Raw genomic sequence first — 18,247 nt, 5'->3', positions numbered from 1 at the left:
CTACCACCTCCAGATAGTATCACAGTGGGACCCAGGCGTCCAGTACACCTGAGACTTGGGAAACAAATCACCTGTTTTATGCAGTTATCTCTTGAACAGCTTCGAGTTCTTGGGGGTGGGAAAAATGAGGCCTCATTGGGGACCTTCTCCAATAGAAGACTATTGGTTCAGGGCCTCTAATGGAAAAGGGACTTGGGGACAGGGAGGTACTTAGATAGCATTTATTTACTTGAGCTGAGCTGGAACTTTTTTTTGTTGTTTGTTTTGTTTTTGCCAGTTCTGGGCTTGGGCTCAGGGCCTGAGCACTGTCCTTGGACTTTCTCAAGGCTAGAGCTCTACCACTTGAGCCTCAGCACCACTTCCGGCTTTTTTTCTATGTATGTGGCACCGAGGAATCGAACCCAGGTCTTCGTGCATGCCAGGCAAGCACTCTACCACTAGGCAAAACTCCCCGCCCCTGAGCTGGAACTTTTGTTCCACAGTATTTTCCTATGTTTGGGAGACTCTGGAGTGATAGCCATATTTAGATTGTGTGACCCTATGTGTGGAAATCTTTCCCTTTGTCTTCCATTCCTTGAGGCTCAGCGGCTAGCACCACCTCTCCAGGGGTGCGGTGTGAGAGGAAAGCACAGCTGATCTACCCTTGAAATGGTCCTGTTCTGGATTGTATCATTCTGTCTTAAGCAGTGAGATAAACATAATTTTAATCCCCATTTTAAAAATGCACTCTCTAGAAAGCAGGCGGGGTTGTTCTCAAAGGGATTTCCTGTGTCATAGAAATCACAGAAGCATAAAAGGAAAAAACCAGATGTGCACAGACAGCCTTGCCTGGGCTTACGCATTCTTTCAGAGCTGGAGTCATTAGACTTTATGATCCGAGTTCACTTTTTTTCTTCTTTCCAGTGCAGACTCTTGCTGGAATTCACAGTTTTAAGGATAGGAGAGTGCACACCAGGGCGTATCTATGGCTGTCCTCACGTGTGGGAGCTTGTTTATGAGAAAGTGTGAGTGAGCAGATCTGAGCACGATACTTGAGCATTGCAAGCTTTGAGCAAGTTCCTTGCAACCAATCAATCCTGTCCCTTGGTTGGAATGTACAGCCCGCCTCCTCTAGGAAAGCTGAAGCTGCTCTGACTGCTTAGATCACAGTGAGATGCCATTGGCCCCAGGCACATTTGCAAGGTACTTTCTCTTTAGGATTTCTGACTTGTACGGCTTAAAGCAAAAAATGCTGCTAGACCGTGCTGGGCCTGTTTCTGTTCACTAAAATACACTGTGAGTTTCTCAATCAGAATAAGCTACAAATACAAAATTAACACGGTTATTCATTTGAAACTCACAGGGGACAAGGAAGGTATGTTTAGAAGTGTGTTATCAAGGGGATGGTGATGGTCCTTAATTACATCCAGATGCCTTGCTTTAGGGGAGCTGAATTCCCCAGGGAGTAGTAAGGACCAAACTTGGGCATCTTAAAAATAAAAATTCCAGTACTGGGGCTTGAACTCAGGTCCTCAACCTCTTAAGCATTTTCTGATCCAGGCTGGTATTCTACCACTTGAGCCACAGTTCCACTTCTAGATTTTTGCTGGTTAATAAGAGATAAGAGTCTCTCAAGATTTGTCTGCCCAGGCTGGCTTCAAACCACAGTTCTCAGATCTCAGCCTTCTGAGTAGCGAGGAATTACAGGTGTGAGCCACCAGCACGTAGCTCCAAATTTTTTGTGCGTGCCAGCCCTGAGACTTGAACTTAGGACCTGGGTGCTGTCTTGAGCTTATTTGCCAAAGGCTGTCTGGTACTCTACCACTTGAGCCACATCTCCACTTCTGGCTTTTTGCTGGGTAATTGAAGATAAAAGTTTCATGGGCTTTTCTGCCTGGATGGCTTCCAATGGAGATTCTCAGATCTCAGCTTCCTGAGTAGCTGTGATTACAGGCATGAGCCACCAATGCCAGGCTAAGAAGCCAACATTTTAATAGCAGGCCAAAGTGTGAAAGGCCAGGGGGTCAGAAAGGACAAGTTGTCATGGAGGAAGAGGAGGAGGAAGAAAATAGCACTGAAAGTAGTGATGGTCTTTCTAAGTAAATCAGGCTCCTGCTACTGTGTGTTGTCCAGTGCATCCAAGCACCTGGGAAGGTGTAAACTGTGCAATGTGTGTGAATGCTTAGTTGGGGCTGGATGTTTGCGAAGGGATGTTTTGTCTGAGTTGGTGTTCATGCGCTGAACTCTGGAATGTGTACTGTGCAAGTATCTACCTGCTGTAGGAAGAGATTGGCATCTAGCATATGCTTGGAGAAAGCATGTGGACAACCATTTCAAATAGCACACACTGTGGGTTCTGTTCGTATATTGAGTATTCAGACTCACTACCACAACAAGGCCTCCTGTACTTTACACACACACACGGACATGATAAATTATACTGGACCAAAGGAAGCCATTCTTAGGAGAGGATCACAAAGTCTCCATAGCTATGTTGATATGATCATATTAAAATGATGCTTGTTGAAATAAACTATAAGAAACAGAACAAGAGATTTTTTCCCCTCCTCCCCCCCCACCTGCCTTTGTTGCTGTTTTTGTTTTCTGTACCTTTTGTCTTGTATGTAAGTTTATCTATTTTGGAGAGGGGAAGCACAAAAATGGTGGGACAGTGATTACTCACTAGTCACTATGTTGAAAATGAACTGTACAGCTTGTCGGGGGAAGGATTGAGAGGGAAAAACTAGGAAAAATGAGGGAAGAAGTGATCCTGTTCAAAAAGATATGTGTTCATTGCCTGACTTGTGTAACTGTAATGGTTCCATACATTACCTTTACAGTAAGGATAATAAACACACACACACACACACACACACACATATCTATGAACTAGGTATTTGAGAAAAAGTAATTTCACAGCCAGATATCCATGTTCTTTTGCAAAATCTAACAGTTTAAATACTGCAATGAAATGTATAGATTTGCTGGGGTCCTACTTTGTATAGGAAACTGTCCCTAAACATTTCATTTTGTTCAATAAACATTTCCTGAACGGCTCAGTCTCCCAGGCAAGCCCTGGGCTCTGCTGCAGGGACCATTTCCCTTTCCTCTGAACCACCTTAGTCTCAGGGCTGCAATTAAAGTTTAATTATATGTTGTCTTGTATTGTTCTATAATTGTTATGTGCAAAATAATCTACTTCCAAGGAGAAAGGGTCTGTAGTGCCAAGCTTGAGGGTGAGTGAGGGCTAAAACGGAGGTGAGTAGATGGTAGGCCATGAGAACAAAAGAGAACCACACAAAGCTATGTGTGGGTTGTATTTATTCCTCTAATGAAGAAGTGTCAGATTCTAATCTGCCCTTTCAGGTTAAGGGAAGGCTTTGCATCTTAAAGCAATTGCTGTGGCCCCACACAAAGTTTCTAGAGGTTGTCTGTTTAAGACTGTCTTTGGCCACTGAATGACTCTATACAGGCCTTTCCAACAATGAGCTTAGTAGATACTTCTTTAGGTAAATTACCTTCCCAGGCTGTCTTGGGTACTGCAGGATATTGAACTGTAGCCTTCTTGGTCTCTGTCAATCCAGATACCATAGGAATGTCCTCCCTGTTAGTTGTGATGATCAAACATGTCTAAGTGTCTGCTGGGGCAGTTGAGAACTAGCCTTTGAGCTGAATTGTGGTTCTAGTTTGTTTTCTTTTTGTACTGGGGCTTGGACTGAGGGACTTGTGTTCCTGCTTAGCTTCATACATTCAAGGCTGGCATGCTGCCACGTGAGACACACCTCCGCTACCAGATTTTTGCTAGTTAATTGGACATGAAAATGTCCCTGATTTTTCTGCCTAGGGTGGCTTTGAACCGCGATCCTCAGGTCTAAGTAGTTAAGACTGCAGTTAGTATTCACGTCATTAATAAATGGTAGGAAGGGAAAGACGATTCCTCCTTATTTGCTGTGCTCTTTGCTTTCATGGCACACAGTTGAAGAACGTGCTGCAGAGCACAAAGTTAGGCCAGGAGTTCAGTGACTCAGACTGCAGCTTCTCGGCTCTCCTCTCCCTCCAAGCCATGCACACACCACGTCTGAAGGCATTCTGAGACACTTCTTTATTATTTGAGGAAGAGTCACCTCCCTACATCTGCTCATATACCCACTCCTCCTCTCTGCCATGATGGCACAGGGCTTATCTAGGGAAAAACATGGAGCGATATCGGTGGAACCGCTTCCATTCTCCCGGTTACAAATTATCCAAAAGCAACTGGTGTTGTTTACACAAGGGCGGAAGGCTAATAGTTAACTTTCCCCCATTCAGTTCCAGAAACAGTCGATAACGCCCGCCGCTCCAGCCCGGAGGGCGCGAGGAAAGCTCGGTCTCCCGCGCCGGTCCGGCCGCGCCCGGGCCCGCGCGCCCCGGCTGCCCGGCCCGGTCCGTCGTGGGCCGCGCGCGGCGGGCGTTCCCGCGCCCGGGCGCACTCGGCCTGGCGGAGAAGTCTGTCCCCGTGCCAGGGCAGGGCCTGGAAAAACAACCGCCAGGAACTTTGGCCGGCTTTGCAATTCGGTGCAAAAAAAAAAAAAGTGCAGCCCTGGCTGCGGTCGGGTTCGGGGCCCAGCGGCCCGCTCCGAGTCGGGGAGGGGCGGTCACCACCGGGTCAGGTTCAAGTGCGCATGTGCGGCCAGGAGCCGCCGGGGCACTAATTGAGCGCCGACTGTCTACGCGAGGCCGGTGCGTTCCCGGGCGAGCCGGGGGGCGCGGGGCGCGCGGGGCCCGGCGCGGGGCGGGGAGCGGGGCGGGGCTGGCGGCGCGGGGCGGGGTGGCCCCCGAGTCTCCCGGCTCCCCGCCCGCCCGCCCGCTGGCTGGCTGGCTGGCTGGCTGACTGGCGGCGATCGCCGCTCCTCCGCTCCCTTCCCGGGCGGGGAATCCGGGCCGGGTTGTGGCCGCGGCCGAGTACGTGAGCGCTGTGTCCGGGAGCGGGGAGGGCGGGCGGCCAGGTGGGCGCGAACTGCGCCTCGGCGGCCGGAGCGGAGCGGGGCCGCGGGCAGGGCCGGGGCGGCTGCAGCGGGCGGTCCGGCCGTCCGAGCGGGAGCTGCGGGGCGGTGCGCGGCGGGCCGAGGTGAGCTGCGCGGGGCCCCGGGGGGGGGCGGCCGGCCGGGAACTTCCCACGCTCTGCACGTCCGCGGGGCCGGGCCCGCAGCCCGGGGGCCCCCGAGCCGGCGCGGCCCGGTGCCGCGGAGGGCGGGACGCGGGGGCGCTGCGGCGGGGCCCGCGCCGCCGGGGCCGGGGGAGGGGCGGGGGGCGGCCCCAGCCCTCGGCGGCGCCCCTTGTTTACCTCCTCCCGTCGGGGGCCCCCTCCCAACTCTGAGCGGTGGTCGGGAGTCGCCCCCGGGAGGAAGACCGACCTGTTCACCGGGCAGCCCGCCTTTCCGGCGGGGCCTCGGGCGCCCGCGCGCTCCGGCCCTCCCGGGCGGCGCGGGGCTGGGGGGCGGCGAGGACACGCCCTCCGCCGGCCGCCACCCTCGGCCCGGGCCCTTCGCGCCCCCTGGCACTGTGGACAGACCGACGGGGCGCCCGGGTGGGGGCCGGGGCTGGGAGTTGGTCCTGCGCAAAGGCCCGGGGTCGCCGCCCAGCCTTCCCGTGCCCACTCTGGGAACTCGAGGGCCGCGCTGCGGGGCGGTGGAGGGACGCGGCGGCGCGCGCCCCGCGGGACCCCGCCCGCTGCCCCCGGGGGAGGCCCTCCCCGGGCTGGCGTCCGCGGTGCCAGGCCCCGGGGCCAGCCTGCCCGCAGGCCCTCGCCGCTTGCTCTGCACCCCTTCCCAGAAAGGCGTCCCTGGGGCAGCAGTCCGCTCCAAAGTGCGTGAGCAACAGGTATGGAGTTGCTTTCACCGTCTTTTCCAGGGCGGGGAGGGGGGGGCGTTCTTTCCGTTATGGCACTGGGATCGAACCCAGGACATGGCACTCACTTGGCAAGCGCTTTACCACAGAGGTACATCCCCGCCCAGCAACAGGTATGGAAGCTGTCTTGGGACACCCGAGAGGTAAACAGAGGTTTCTGGTTTGGAGGAACCTGAAATAGGATACTGGGGGTCCCCGGGAGGAGCTGTCATGCTCTCCCGCGCTGAGCCTGGCTCTCTGGGAGATGTTGAGAGGCAAAGGAGAAGTGCAAGGAAACCTAGGGCAAAGCGACTGGAGAGCTCGGTTTCAAGTTAATGTGTTCTGATTGCCCAGTTCGGGTACATGCTGCAAGGTGGGGACCCAGCAGAGTCAGGAGAGAAGTTAACAGGTGAGATGCAAGAAGAACTGGTCCTCAGCAAGAAAGGTACGGAAGTTCATGAGAAGATGTCCTCCTGCTTTCCTACCTCAGGGAAGACACAGAAATGAAACTCCAGACAGGGCCACAGGGATGTGCCAGAACAAGTGGGGCAGAAAGACGCATGGTGGGAAGTGGGGAGGGAGTCCACAGGGTCCCTAGACTGCATTGTTGGAGACCCTTGAGGTGGGCCACGAGGTGGGAATGTACATGTACAAATTGGCGTTGCTTGTCTTGGGATGTTTCCCGAACATGGAAGATGAAGATGGAGGGATTGGAGGCTTGGCTCCGACGGTAGAGGGCTAGCCAGTAAGCAGAAGTGTCAGGTACTGAGTTCAAGTTGCAGTCTGGGACCAAGAAAAGAAGATCAACATGGAGAGGAACCATGACAGAGATTGTGAAAGGTTTACAAAGCCAGACTGAGGGATTGTGCTCTCTTGCATGTACTGGGGAGACCTGGGGATCAGGGAGTGATGTAAGGAGAGTATGTGGAAAGGGTTTTGAAAGTAACGTTTGGAGTTAGAGCCACACCCGTTAGTTAGCACACTGTTGGCGTTTATGGCATGCTCAGGGGTTGGGCTGGGTTTAATTGGAGATGGAAAAGCAGATGGGTCTTAGAAACATTACTGTCGAAGTAATCTGCTGACAGGGGCAGGGTGAAGAAGACACCAAGGGAAATTCTTTGTGGAAATTGATGGTTTGCCAGGACCTTGGCCTTACTGTCGTTGGTAACTGGAGAAATCGGAAATGTGTGTTTTGCAGAGAAGTAATTGACACTGAGGCTGTAGGTCTCCTGTTTGCCAAGATATCTGAGCATAGGTGCGCTGCCAGCAGTGGCAGCTCGGATATTGCTGGGAACCCTGTGATACAGTGGGGGCGTGGGCAGGGCACTGGGGTGAGTGGGGAGTCATCCCCAGAACCCTGAGTGAGACTTGGATCCAAGTCAAATTTTGCCCTTCTGTATTGCCATTCTCATGATGTCTTTGGGCTGTTGAAGCAACTCTAGGGAATGGGGGGGGGCACCAGGATACGGGAGTCACTTGTCTTTTGTAAGCAGGTGGGTGGGATGGAGGTTGGAGAGAAGTGAAGTGAAATGTTACAGGTGTCTATTGTTGGATTTTACATTACGCCTTGGATTTTTGTTTCCGGGGAGCGCTTCTGGTTCATCAGGGTGTCCCGTTGGCGGTGGGGGAGAGGGAATGTCCAGAGGATCTAAAGGAAGGAGGGAATTTGGAGTGTAGGTATTGCCTTTTCTAGAACCAATCCATTCCAACTCAGCCCAGCTGTCCCAGGAGTTGAGGGACCAGGGGGAAGAAAGGAGCTGGTGCCATTTCTTCTGAGCCTTGAATTTTGCTTTCTCCTTGCGAGGGTGACTTAGGGTGATTTGCCTAACAAATTCCCCAACTCTGTACTTGCAACATCGGTGTTGGAAGGATGATTACAGAAGGTTACTGAGTGAGCTGAGAATGTAATTATAGTTACCCAGCCTCCTGCTTCTTTGCCATGTAGGATCAGTGAACTGGCAGGAGACAAGGGGACCTGGGAGAAAGGCTGTGGTATGGGTCAGGTTTCTTTTTCTTTATAGAGAACACTGACCATTCCTCCCCTCCCTGCTTTATCCCCCCAAAAGTGCATGGAGCAGGGGTTGAATTCACTTACTCATTGTAGAGCAGTGATTTCAATACTATTTTGACCAGGACTTACATTAAGAAATAAAATTCATGGCTGTAAGTTTGGCCTAGTTGTAGAGTGCTTGCCTAACATATAGAAAGATCTGGGTTCGATTCCTCAGTACTATGTACATAAAAAACTGCAAGTGGTGTTGTGGCTCAAGTGGTAGAGCTCTAGCCTTGAGAAAGCCCAAGGACAGTGCTTTTGCCCTGAGTTCAAGCCCAGGACTGGAAAACAAAAGAAATAACATTTATATCATAACCTAGTACAAACATAATCATGTGTAAAAATTAATTTCAGTTCACGATATGTTACATCCCTTTGTATGGTGCACACGTCTGACATTTTAAATTTTTTTATTCAATTTTTACTTAAATAAACATTCCTTCTAGTTGATCCAACCACTTCTTTTTTTTTTTTGTTTCTTGTACTGGGGCTTGAATTCAGCCTTCACTTGGCCTTTTTGCTTGAGGCTAGCTCTCTACCACTTGAGCCACACTTCTACTTTTGGATTTTCTTTTCTTTTTTTTACGCATTCATAAGGTTTGAACTCAGAGCCTGGGCACTGTCCTTGGGCTTTCTCAAGGCTGAAGCTCTACCACTTGAGCCACAGCACCACTTTTTGCTTGCCTTTTTTTTTTTTTTTTGGTGGTCGTGGGACTTGAACTCTGGGCTTTGGTGCTGTCCTTGAGCTCTTTAGCTCAAGGCTACCACCCTCCCCCTTGAGCCACAGTGCCACTTCCAGTTTTCTGGTGGTTAATTGGAGATAAGAGTCTTATGGACTTCAGTGCCCGGGCTGGCTTGGAACTGTGATCCTCAGATCTCAGCCTCCTGAGTAGCTAGGATTACAGGTATGAGCTACTGCGCCCAGGACCTTGGGCTTTTTCTAGGTATGTGGTACTGAGTAATCGAACCTGGGTCTTTGCCCATGCTAGGCAAACACTCTTCCACTAGGCCCAACTCCAGCCCCTGTCTCTAAACTTTGATAACTTAAGGCCAGTGCTCTGTCACTTGAGTGACACCTTCACTTCCATATACATACATATATAATATATATAGTATATACCTACTATACTACATACACATATGTGTATATATAGTAGTATATAGTGTGTGTGTGTGTGTGTGTGTATGTGTGTATGTGTTTAATGGGAGATAATAGTCTCATGGACTTTTCTGCCTAGGCTTGCTTGGAACCACTACCTTCAGATCTCAGCCACCCAAGTAGCCAGGATTATAAGCATGAGCCACTAGTGCCTCAGCATGTTGGTTTGCAAGCACAGCGCATCTCCATCAGTGTCACCCCTTCCAGGGTTCTCCGTCGCAATCCCCTCACGTTTCCTAGGCTCTCAGTAACTTTGCTGGAACTGGCCTGAATTCAAGATCCTCCTACCTCAGCCTCCAGGTACCTGGGGTTACGGGTGTGCACCACCATTCTGGCTTGGAAGAACTCTAGAATAAGAAAAGTGAGAGATGCTCATTGCGGGAGGGATGTCACAGTGTGGCCTGGGGGAGGTACAGGGATGAGAAGTGGGCGTGGCTGGCTGTATGAGTGAGGGAGGAGGGAGATTTCATGCTGCAGCAGAAGTGGTGTAGGGGTGTATGCAGTGTGGGGCTTGCAAGTAGGGGACCTACTAGATGTTTATAGTTAGGATAGCACTGAAGTTTTAACAAAATTGGGGGAAAAAAGTCCTGGAATCTCTGGGGGTGAGACTCGTTAAAAGTCAGACGCCGCAGTGACTGGGACCCGAGAAACGGTAGTAATGGTAGTATATCGTGGACAGGGATAGGGCTCAGTAGTCCCCAGTGGCTGTGGGCCTGGGGGCACTACCTGTCACCTCCGTCTAGTTGCTTACATTCTTTGCCAAGCCCCTCAGGCATTGAGCTTTGCAATCTCAGATTTAAAGACATAGAATTTTGTTATTATCACTAAGTTGTTGTACTGAGGGGTCACCATTTCATGAGACAGGTAATGTCACCTTTCCTTTGCTTTCCTCCTTCCCCCCCTCCACACAAGTGGCATAGTTCTTAGTGCACACTGAACACAACAGTTACATTTGTTTGCAGCCTCAATTTGTTTTTTTTTTTTTTTCTTTTGGTTGCCAGTTTGAGAGCTTGAAGTTGGGGCCTGAGCACTGTCCTTGGGCCTTCTCAAGGCTAGAGCTCTACCACTTCAGCCACAGCACCACTTCCGGCTTTTTCTATGTATGTGGTACCTAGGAATTGAACCTTAGTCTATGTGCATGCTAGGCAAACACTCTATCACCAGGCCAAACTCCTGGCCCTGCAGCCTCAGTTTTTGAGGGATTTGAATGTCAAGCCAACGAGTTGGGGATGGTTGGCTCGTCATGGGTTCTGGCAGCAAAGTGACATGGAATTGCAGATATCTGTGTGCGGTGCGCTTGATTTCGACAAGTCAGCAGCGTGTTCTGAGTTGTTGGTGGCTGAAACTTGAACTGTTGTTATGATGACTGGAATGGTTTTCTTTAGAGAGGGCCTTGACCTGCATTCTGTGGAGTGAGATAGATTTCCAGGGATCCCCACTTCCCAGCTCTGGATGTATCCCACTGTGCTGAGCAGTGGCTCCCAGCACATATCTCTGAGGATGCTGTCTGGGTACAGGAAATAACTAGGTGAGACGTGGGTCATGCTGTCAAATGCTGTATGAAATTAGATTCTCAGGAGCTTCGGCTCTGTGAATCAGTACAAGGGAAGCATGAGGAGGAATGGAGGAGCCATGCCACGTGTTTCCTTGCCCCTGCAGTGTCCCCAGAATCCAGACAGAATAGCTGTTCAAGCACAGGGGCTAATGGAAATGACTCCAGATCATCAGGCCTATTGGGAGAGCAGCCTGGAGTAAGTTAAGTCCTTGAAATCTACAGCAGTGTGCTTTAACCAGAGATGCCAGAGCTTTTTCCCAGGAAGCTACAGTGAGCGGGACTGAGCAGTAGTCCTCCTGCTTGTTACAGGTGGGATACACTTCAATTATTAAACTAGTACTGTTAATACAACGTTGACAAATGTTAATCTGGGTGTAGTGGCTCATGTCCCTAACCCATGCTACTCAGGGCCCTGACATCAGAAGAATTGCTGTTTGAGGCCTGTTGGGTAAAAACAAAAGTTCAGGAGAACCGATCTCAATCAATAGCTGGATGGACCGGCTTATTCCTAGCTGTCACAGGAAGCGAGATCAGGAGGATCAGAGTTCCAGTCTGGGTAGAACCTCTCTAAAACTAACCAGAGCAGCTGGGCAGGATGGCTGCTCAGGAGGCTGAGATCTGAGGCTTGTGGTTCAAAGCCAGCTCGGGCACTAAAGACCATGAGACTCTTATCTCCATTTAACCATTAGAAAATGGGAAGTGGGGCTGTGGCTACAGAGGTGGGGTGGTAGCCTTGAACTGACGAGCGCACAGGCCCAGGACCCACAGACAAAACAAAACACAGAGCAAAAAGGGCTGCTGCAGGCGTGATGGAGTTCAAACTCCAGTATCGCACCTGGACATGGAAGTGCATGTCTTTAATAACACTAGCACCTGGGTGGAACCGGAGGCTCCTGCTTGGAGATCAGCTTGGATTATATAGTGACTTCCAGGCTAGCCAGGGCTTTGTAGTAAGACCCTATCTCAAAAGAAAACAAAACAAACAACAATGACAAAAACCTAAACAGCTAAAGTGCATTTTGCTTAAATGTGTGGCTGTAGGGTGGCAGCATAATTGGAAGCCAGCTGACTCGTGTGAAAAGGAATGAATGAATCCACGCTGTACTATGTGATGGTTGGGTTTCTAACGGGAGCATTCGTGCAGCAGCTGTGGCTCATTGTGGCTTTAGTGAAGTGTTAACAATGTCTTAGGATGTGATTGTCCATGTTCAATCCTACGTGGTAAAATGTGGGTTCGGTGGTGTTGTTAACCTGATAATCACACAGAAAACCATTCATTATTGGCACTGAGTCGACCTCCTTTAGGAAAGGGGTCTGAGAGTCGTGCCGTTGTATTCCAGTCATGGCTTTGAGCTGTTTAGCATTTTCCACTGTTATAGATGACAGTGTGGGAGGTATACTTATGTGTTAATAGCACATGGATGAAGGATTGCTTATTTAAGAGATAGACCAAGGGTCAGAATCATTTTATCATGGGGGACCCAAGTTAGAAAGAATTCAGCAAGAAACAAATAGAAAGCCTGATTTAGCTTTGAAATTTTGAATCAAAATATATGTATATATTAGGGGCCGGGAGTTTGGCCTAGTGGTAGAGTGCTTGCCTAGCATGCACGAAGACCTGGGTTCGATTCCTTGGTACCACATACTTAGGAAAAGCCAGAAGTGGGGCTGAGGCTCAAGTGGTAGAGCTCTAGCCTTGAGAAAGTCCAAGGACAGTGCTCAAGCCCTGAGCTCAAGCCCAGGACTGGCAAAAAAAAAAAAAAATATATATATATATATATGTATATATTATAAGATAATTCTTCTGCTAGGGTTATTTCTCAGATCATATTTAAAATGTAAATGCTATTTTATACAGATACAATAAGAGAGTTTTGAAAAAAATGGGGAAAAATTGGAAACAACTGAAATAGCCAATGGCCTGAGCTGCAGGTACTTGGTGAGTTCTGATCCATGTCTGTTTTATTTACTTTTTCTTTTGGTTCTGGTTGTGGGACTTGACTCAGGGCCTGGGTCCTCTCCTAGAGCTTTTTTGTTCAAGGCTAGTCCTCTATCACAGCTCAACTTTGAGAATCTCAGGGACTTTTCCTGATGACTTTGAACCTTGATCCTGAGATATCCTTTGAGTAGCTAGGAGTACGGGAGTGAGTCCCCAGTGCCCGGCTTTGGTATGTCTTTATAATGGTACGGAGTTAGGAATTGTTTTCAAACCAGAGGGAAGAATGCTTCTGTTGCAAGTGAGGGCACATCTGAAAATGTGAATTTAAATGTTAAAAAAAAAAAAGACCCAGTGTACCTACAGAACGACTGGAAGGAAATGTATTCATAACACTAATATCAAAATACAGCCCTTGCTTCTTCTGGATGGGCTGAGGCAAATGCCCCCTCCTTCAATTTATTATTTATCAGTGGGGAGATACTACTACTTTGAAAACATTTTACTAGTCATGGTCAAGACAGGGTAGAAGATTCAGTAGTGATCTGTAGGTAGTGGTCAGGGTTGAGTATTGGTTTCAAGCACCTGACTGGTCACTGGAGTCACAAAATGAGATTCGGTCCCTGACCTGGAAAGGGTCAGGTCCTATGGGAGGGCATTTTTCTAGTGTTTGTGAATTCACTGTGAGCTTTTCAATGAATAATCAAACGAAATAATCACTTGATTGGCTTCAGGATCTGGTGGGTCCTGAGACTGTGTGGGAACCACGTTGAGAAGGGGTAGAGTCTTGATCCCTCCAGGAAGCTGGGGCTGGGCTGGAGCAGGAATGACTGAAGGACTCTCAGGACATGGATACCGTAAGTAGCACCTTCGAAATGTTTCAGTGGCCGTCTGGAGTAGGAAAGAGTAGACATTTGCTTTTGCCGCTTGTGTTGGAATTTGATCCATGGGTGGGAGAATGGCGTCCTCTTCAGGTTTGCCAGTCTGGACAGTGACTGCGGAGGTGGGCTAGGAAGGTAGCTCTCCACCCCTCAGGGAAAGCCATTCTTTAGTTGGCAGGCAGTTCCATAGTGAGCTTCCCACAGTTGCAAATGTTCCAGTATGATCAGGCCTGCTGTGGAGACAGGGAGAAGTAAGGCTGGCCTCCAGAGCCAGCCCAGAGTTCCCAGCTAAGCTAGGCTACTGAGTAAGATCCTGTCTTACACTAACCAACCAGCCAAAAAAGTAAGCTGGCCATGGTGGCTCACACCTGTAATCCTAGCTACTCAAGAGGTTCACTGAGGTTCAGTGCCAGCCTGGGCACTAAAGTCTGTGAAACTCTTATCTCCAATTAACCACCAGAAAACTAGAAGTGGCATTGTGGCTCAAGGGGTAGGGTGGTAGTCTTGAGCTGAAGAGCTCAGGGACAGTGTCCAGGTCCAGAGTTCCAGTCCCATGATCAACCAAAAAAAAAAAAAGTACAAGGAGGGCCAGGTGCCTGTAATCCTAGCTACTCAGGAGGCTGAGATCCGAAGATAGAGTTTGAAGCCAGTCCCAGCAGGACTTGAACAAAAGAAGCTCACAGACAGCCCGGACCCAACCCTGAGTTCAAGCCCCACGACTAGTACACACACATACACACACACACACACACAGAGATAGATTTTGGTTATTTAAAACTGAAACTGAAAAAAATCTTCGTACATTCATTGTTGAGGGAGCCAGGTGTCCTTTATTTCTGTGGTTTTTGGAAACAGTCCCTGTGTGTATGGCCTCAAACCTCCTTTCTAGTCCTGCCTGGTTTCCCCCACCTGCCTCTGCTGATTCCCAAGTGTTGAGATTGCAGGAATGTGCCACCATGCCTAGGTACTTTTTTTTCTTTATAAAACAAAATACAATAATAAATAGCAGTTCTGTCTGTCTGTCTTTCTTGTCCTTGGAGTTTTGGAAAGATGATTCGCAGTAAAAGCCACTATGTTTAGTGGCTAAGTTCAGAAGGAATTAAAAACCTGCTGTCCTGCTTCTATTTTTCTTCTTCTGAACATGAATTGCTCTTTGTGTGCAGCTCTGAGATTCGTGTGTCCTCTATCCATTTTAATCTTGTTGTCTATTTTTACAGGGCCTGTCGCTATGGCATTGAGAGATCCCCGCATGTCCGCAGGACAGCACAGGGCTCTCTGTGGCAGGGAGGGAAGCTGTTTTTGAGTGTGGCTTTCTTTCCTGTCTTTAAAAATTGAGGTATAATTTACATACAGGTCTTAGGTGTGCACTTTTGACAAATGCTTGTGGAGACAAAACTTGTGTATTGTCCCTGTAATGCTCCTTGTGCCCTTTTTTAGGTCTTCCTCACCCCAGCAGGAGGTAGGTTATTTTCTCCTGGTCACTTCTTTATGTATGTAGCAGTATGGGGGTTTGAACCTTTGGTTTCCTGCTTGCTCTGCATCGCTCCCTATTTCTAGCCTTGTTATGCTTTAGCTATCTTTTGGAGAGTTTTTCTCCATTTTACCCAACGCCAACCTTGTAGCCCCAATTCTACCTTTGCCTCCTGTGTAGCTGGGTCTACAGACATGCACCATCTCTCCAGGACTGTTCTGTGAGCTAGAGTCTTCCTAATCTTTTTCCTGGTCAGGCCTCAAACTGTCATCTTCTATCTTCACCTCCTATAGACATGAGCCACTGTGCTGGGCTAATTGTGTGTTTTTAGTACTCAGTAAGTTCTCTTTGAAGAGGTGTGTGTGTGTGTGTGTGTAGTTAAAAATCTGTATCCAGGGCTGGGCTGTATATAGCTCATTGGTCATGCACTTGTTCCACACATGAGGCCTTAGGTTTAGTACCTGCCACAGCAGTAAATAAACAATGATAAAATTAGTGTTCTTTGTGGTTAGGTGGCCCCAATAAGTAATGAAAGATTATAGCATATTTTATAGTATATAGTATTTATGTTGTAAATAGTATCCACAGTATGTTGTATATGCAGTACATGATACAGTATAAACAGTATAGGTTATAGTTTATAGTATATACATGGCGTAAGTTATAACTCACATAGTATATGTTATAGTATATATGTCTAATACATGTTGAGGTTCTTTTCATTGGGCCAAGGGATTCAAGTTGATGTTAGAAATCTGAATCCCAGATGGGAATGTCAGAGGCTCAGCTAGGTCACTCAAGTGGAGAAAGCATGACTGGCCATGAGTGGTGCAATTGGTGTGTGCATGGGCACATGCCTAACGTGTCTGCCCTGGTGTTTTGTCCTGTGTTGCAGGGCTGTATGCTGGGTTAGACTTGGAATTATTTCTAGGACCTCCCTTAGGATTATCGGAAATCCTCATGACAAACTTTCTCTTCTTTGTCTCTTTTTTCAACTGCCATGTAAATTTAACAATCTACAGAGTTACAGAGTTGCACTTGAAAGGTTGAAATAAGATCTGTGTTGCAAAACTGGAAGTAGATATGCTCAGCCTGCTGGACAGGAGAGGGAGGGGGGAAGGGGAGGGGAAGAGGAGGAGGAGGAGGAGGAAGATGAAGATGGTTCCAGCACAGATTATTCCTAAACTCATCATTAAAATGTATTGACATGGGCTGGGAGTTTGGCCTAGTGGTTAAAGTGCTTGCCTAGCATGCACGAAGACCCAGGTTCAATTCCTCGGTACCACATACATAGAAAAAAAAGCCAGAAGTGGTGCTGAGGCTCAAGTGGTAGAGCTCTAGCCTTGAGAAAGTCCAAGGACAGTGCTCAGGCCCTGAATTCAAGCCCAGGACTGGCAAAAAAAAAAAAAAAAAAGTATTGACAAAGGTCTGTCTTTCTTTTTTCTTCTCTTCCTCTCTCTCTCTCTCTCTCCCTCTCTCCCTCCCTCCCTCCCTCCCGCTCTCTCTCTCTCTCTCTCTCTGTGTCTCTGTCTCTCTCTCTCTCTCTCTCTCTCTGTGTGTCTCTCTCTCTCTCTCTCTCTCTCTCTCTCTCTCTCTCTCTCTCTCTCTCTCTCTCTCTCTCTCTCTCTCTTTTGGTGGGTCATGGGGCTTGCAGTTGATCTGGGCACTGTCCCTGAGCTCTTCAGCTCAAGGCTACTGCCCTACCCTTGAGCCAAGCCCCACTTCCTATTTTCTAGAGGTTAATTGGAGGTAAGAGTCTCAGGTCCTTTTGTGCCCAGGCTGGATTTAAACCTTGATCCTCAGATCTCAGCCTCCTGAGTAGCTAGGATTAAAGACGTGAGCCACCGCATCAGCAGGTCTGCTTTTAAGAAAAAATAAATGAAATTTTCATTACAGAAGTAATGCATGAACATGTTTTCTATAGGGGAAAAAATAACTGCCAACACTGTGGAGTAAGCAAATGTTGGTGACCAGTCCCGATTCCAGGCCTTTCCCTCTGCCTGCCATCCGTGTCCCAGGCTGTTGGTATCCTTCACGGAGTTTGCAAGCTATATTTCCACCTAGGTGGTACAGAAAGCCAGGTGTACTGCCCTGCATGTAGGACCGGCTCACCACTCTTCAGCCTGCAGGGCTTGGTCTGGCTTAATTCCTGCCTTCTCTCCCTTGGAATCAGAAGGCAGATTCAGGTTTCCCTAATTAATTGCCACTGTGAGTCTCTTCCTCTCTGTTTTTGTTACACACTATTGGAGGAAACATTGTTGCTGGCCTTGTGTGGGGTTTCTGTTCAGTGGTAGATGGAGGAGGCATATGCAATCACCACTTAAAGATGAGGCAGGTTTTAGAGCATGCGTGTGTGTGCTCACCTGTCCTGTAGCACCTTTGGGGCCCCACAGTTCATGCTTTCTGGGCCCCATCCCGCCCCCAGGACTTTGGCCTGTCTGTGGAGAGCTTGTGTAGGGAAGTCTCCGGATGGCCGAGCGCCACCGTGGACTCTGGAAGGTAACTTGTAAGCCAGCTTCACCCTAGCTGGGGCCCTCCACCTCTCCCATGGGTCCTCTCGGTGTCATCTTAGCATACAGTGTGGCTTACATTTTCAAGCCAGAGTGAGGCATTTGGGAGGATTTTAGTAATTTTTTTTTTTGCCAGTCCTGGGGCTTGAACTCATGGCTTGAGCACTGTCCTTGCGCTTTCTCAAGCTAGAGTGCAACAGCTTGAGCCACAGCACCACTTCCGGCCTTTTCTGTGTATGTGGTAGTGAGGAATTGAACCCAGGGCCTTTGTGCATACCACGAGGCAAGCACTCTACCACTAGGCCATTCTCCTGGTCCCAAGTAGTTTTTTTAAGTTTTAGCAAGGATTTATTTCAGTATAAGTTAAAGTGGGAAGAGAAAGGAGAGAAACATTTTCTAGTCCTCAGCCTTGCCACAGCGCTGCTACGAAGGGTTTATGTTCATCAAAGGAGAGGCACATGTTCCTCTGTGAATTGCACATCTGGCCAATATCCCAGAAAGCAAGACATTGTCTGTTGGCCCTGGCACTTCCCACTGTTGCCCCTAGGGGCGGGGGTGGCATAGAACATGGTGGCAGGCCCCGAGCCCTCTGTAGCTAGATGCCCTGCCTCAAGGCTGGCCATGTACTAATACCAGCCAGGAGGTGGTGCAGGCTCTGTGGCCTTGGTGACCTCCCATCCTTGCCTTCAGAGCCTTCCTCAGACGGTGAAGACGCATGGGTTGGGACCCTAGGAGACCCACTCACTCCCGCCTTCATACTCTTGCTTTGGGAAGTTCAGGCCTCCTTTGTTCCCCTCTCCCACAGGTGCCACAGCTCCTCTCTTCGGCCTTCCAGGAT

At 49.1% G+C, this 18,247-nt stretch overlaps 1 protein-coding gene across 1 annotated transcript in view; it reads left to right on the top strand.

Moving 5' to 3' along the window:
- Nucleotides 1-4,665: 4,665 nt before the first annotated feature.
- The window catches only part of Znf395 (zinc finger protein 395), a 39,418-nt gene continuing 25,836 nt past the window's right edge, over nucleotides 4,666-18,247 (top strand). The window contains exon 1 of the mRNA XM_090353664.1: nucleotides 4,666-4,698. The gene's annotated coding sequence lies outside the window, so the exon portion shown is untranslated. The remainder of the gene's footprint in view (nucleotides 4,699-18,247) is intronic.

The sequence above is a fragment of the Megascapheus bottae genome, chromosome 20 (assembly GCF_031878675.1).
Source record: "Megascapheus bottae isolate mThoBot1 chromosome 20, mThoBot2.hap1, whole genome shotgun sequence".
Classification (NCBI taxonomy): domain Eukaryota; kingdom Metazoa; phylum Chordata; class Mammalia; order Rodentia; family Geomyidae; genus Megascapheus; species Megascapheus bottae.
The sequence above is the reverse complement of the archived record's forward strand: the minus strand, read 5'-3'. Positions and strand labels throughout refer to the sequence as shown.